The sequence below is a fragment of the Arachis duranensis genome, chromosome 8 (assembly GCF_000817695.3).
Source record: "Arachis duranensis cultivar V14167 chromosome 8, aradu.V14167.gnm2.J7QH, whole genome shotgun sequence".
Taxonomy (NCBI): Eukaryota; Viridiplantae; Streptophyta; class Magnoliopsida; order Fabales; family Fabaceae; genus Arachis; species Arachis duranensis.
This window is the reverse complement of record NC_029779.3, coordinates 42,981,634-42,985,434: the sequence shown is the minus strand read 5'-3', so window position 1 is coordinate 42,985,434 and position 3,801 is coordinate 42,981,634. Positions and strand designations below refer to the sequence as shown.

General features: G+C 31.6%; 1 long non-coding RNA gene across 1 annotated transcript; it reads left to right on the top strand.

Annotated features, from left to right (window-relative positions):
- Positions 1 to 1,974: 1,974 nt before the first annotated feature.
- On the top strand, positions 1,975 to 3,575 carry LOC107462865 (uncharacterized). The gene is made up of 3 exons (XR_008002030.1): positions 1,975 to 2,003; positions 2,095 to 2,136; positions 2,232 to 3,575. It is a non-coding gene; the product is annotated as an uncharacterized LOC107462865 (long non-coding RNA).
- Positions 3,576 to 3,801: the final 226 nt, after the last annotated feature.

The following is a 3,801-nucleotide window of genomic DNA, read 5'->3' as shown; positions in this document are numbered from 1 at the left end:
TTCTGACTCCGAATGAGTTCAAAAAGCGGTCGATTTTCGGCTCAGTCCAACCGGACAGTTTTTGACCTATTTCAATGATTTTCAAACGGTTTTTAACTCGGCAGTTTTAGACGTTGAACCGGGTTGTTTTATCTCTGGTTTTCGTATAGATCGGTTCGACTATTCGGTCCAGTCCAATTTTTAGAACATTAATAAAATAAGAGAGTTAAGAACGCAATGAGATGATATAAAATTAAAGAAGTATTTGATAACCACCATATATATATATCTATATATATTAGGTAATACTACTCGGTTTATGATACCAAGAAAATTATTATAAAACAAACAAAATTTTTGTTTCACAAATATTTTTCTTTCGAAAAATTTTATGATGTCTAACATATTGGTATTTAAATTGTCTAAAAAATAAGAGAGACTATAATAAATCTTAGCTTTTATTTTTATGTCAAATAGTTAAAAAATTATGCATCATAAAAAAAATATTTTTTATTAAAATATTGGTACAGTTAAGAGTTAAGAATAACAACTTATTAATGGCTAATAAAAGATTCTAAAAATGCTTTTGTTTTTACAAAATTATAAAAAATAAAAAATAATAGAACAATAAAAATAGAATTAACCGTACATTAATATTTTTTCAAAAATATATATTATAACATTTATTATTTGTTACCCAACTTCTGATAGATATGAAAATCTTACATATACTACACGCCAAATGTAGACAAAATTACAAGATAATATAATTCAGGAGTTCTATTGTCTGAAATCTGAAACATGAAGAACCTAAAAAGTGAACAATTAATTAAAGATATATATGTAAGTATGTAACAACTGTTGTAAAATAACTAAATAAATAAATAAGAAAGAAGTAACAAATATAAAATATGAAAATATAATTAGATAATTCTAGAATTACTATTCATTATAATTATTATACCAATATAATTAATATATATTAATATTGTAGGAAAGAATATAAGAGAGGGAGTATAAGAAAGAGAGAGTGAAGAATGTTTTTATTACTGTGTAAAATGTTTCTGATGATGCCTTCTATTTATACAGGTAAAGAGCTCTTATTTTCAACTCTCATTTATTTTAATTCATCCTTGAAAAGTGATTCTTTCATTGTTCACCGCCCAAGTCATAAATGGGCATCCATGTATTTGACCTTATCATAACGCTCCTCCTTGGATGACCATTTAGGATTATTGCCTCGTTAAAACCTTACTAAAGAAAAACCCAGTGGGAAAAAACCTTAGTGAAGGAAAAAGAGTACAATATCCTTTAGTGATGGAGAGTGCCTCATTAAAAACCTTGTCAAGAAAAATTCAATGGGAAAAAAAACCTGACCGAGAAAAAAAGAGTACAGTCTCCCCCTCTTGTCGACATCATTTAATCTTTCGAAATCGGCGTATCCCAATCTCATGTACCAATCTTTCAAAAGAGGATTTTGGGAATGACTTTGTAAATAAATCTGCCAGATTGTCACTTGAGCGGATCTGTTGGATATCAATTATCCCTTGATTTTGAAGATCATGAGTGAAGAAGAATTTGGGAGAAATATGCTTTATTCTATCGCCTTTAATGTATCCGCCTTTAAGTTGAGCAATACATGCTGTATTATCTTCAAACAAGACAATTGGAGCTATCTTATGATCAATCAGTCCACATGATGACAGAATATATTGGATCAAACTCCTGAGCCAAAAACACTCGCGACTAGTTTCATGTATCGCGAGTATTTCAGCATGATTAGAGGAGGTTGCAGCAATCGTCTGTTTCGTGGACCTCCATGATATAGCTGTACCACCATATGTGAACAAGTATCTTGTTTGAGATCTCCCTTTGTGTGGATCAGACAAGTAGCCAGCATCTACATAGCCAACTAGTTGTGACTTGGATCCATAGGGATAAAACAATCCCATATCAACCATTCCATGAAGATATCGAAAGATTTGCTTGATTCCACTATACTTTCTTTTACTTTAACAGAAAAGGTATTAACAGCCAGTTCCAATTTCATTCTACATTGTAACTACCCTCCAACTTTTTCCTCACTGATGTTGGACTTGTAATGAACCTTTGCAGGGTGAATATGTGAGAGAAATAATTGTTCAAGAGTTTGCTAAAGTATGTTAATTATTAATTGTTCATTAAAATCATAATAGAAATGTGAAACATGAAAAATGAAAACTTTAAAATTAATTGAATAAAATTAAATGCAGGGTTTTGATGCACTTGGACTAGCAACCTTGGAAACAGCTGCTTCAAGGGTTCCTTTCAGTGGATTCCTTTTTTCCTCTTTAATGATCGAAGAAGATGTGAACAACCTCAGAACCTTCCAACGCCTTCTACTCTTGTTGTCAGGGACCAGATGAAAAGAAGATAACAATGTAAGATTTCAGTTATCCTTAATTGTAGATAGACCAACTACTGCACAATTCTAGATGTTGATGGATTCATGGATATGATGATCTTAGGAACAAATTTCTCTCTCTAAAATTTTTCTTTACATGCCATTGTTGGGTTGGTGATACTTGCTTCAAATGTTCGAGATATGAAGAGTTCAAGTATTATTTAATAGTTATTACTTTATATTTTTAAGTATTAGAATGTCAAATTTAATTTCACCTATTTTGATTTTGTTTATTTAGTTAGTAGATTGGACTTTATGTTAGGATTTTCTTTATTGAGTGAGTGCCTCTCTTGTTGCATCGGAGAATTGGATAAAAAGTTGAGTGATTCCCTTCAATTCAATTTCCAAACTATGATGTAGACAAGTTAGGTTGAGGAGTCGCTTTCTTGTTACGTTAAGAAATTTGATAAAAAGTAGAATGATTTTTTTTATATTCAATTACAATCTATCCCTTTTGTTTTATATTTTAATTTCAATTTATCTTTTTATTCAATTTCAATCCTTATCTTCATGTTTATTGATTGTTTTGTATCAAGTGGAAATTAGTAGTCCTTTCAATGTCAAATGACATGCAGGGAATCATACAGGTTAGCCAGTACCAGAGCCAAACACTTCACATGGAGAACCTATCATTAGTTCCAACTCAACTTGAATCTGTTCAAGAGATTCTTCCTGTTCTATCTATCGTTTGCATTTTCTTGAATACAGCATTGTAGCTATTTCCTCAATTCTTCTATGTTTGTAAAATGTTAACAGCTACCACCAGAATCCCAGCAGCAGTTACTTCAGTTGCCAGCTAATATGGTGAGACAGTTAATATCTCGCGCCGCTGCAAGAACAATAAGGAGGATTTTCTTATGAACTCCGGGCAGTATACATGTGTCACACACTGAGCAGATGAATTCTGTTTGCTCTAATCAACTCACCATCACCAGATAACATTGAAAAATGTAGGATCCATATGACAGGGCATTGAATTTGTACATAAGCATAAGAATAAGCAGCATAGCTTATGCACATTGCTGATTCAGCAAGAGATTTTGAGCCTTACAATTCATGTTCAGAAGAACTTGTTTTGGATACTATCTGAAAAAATGAAAGTATTCATAGTATCTTCCATGGTATCAACTCTGGCCATGTTCGTTTTCTCTTTTGGGATTGTTCTCTATATGCATGCATGCAAAACATATTATTATTATTATTATATGGAAGCTGTATTATAATTCATTGTATCTCGAATTCGAATATGAAAATGAAGAATACAATATCCTTTAGTGATGGAGAGTGCCTCATTAAAAACCTTGTCAAGAAAAATTCAATGGAAAAAAAAACCTGACCGAGAAAAAAAGAGTACAGTCTCCCCCTCTTGTCGACATCAT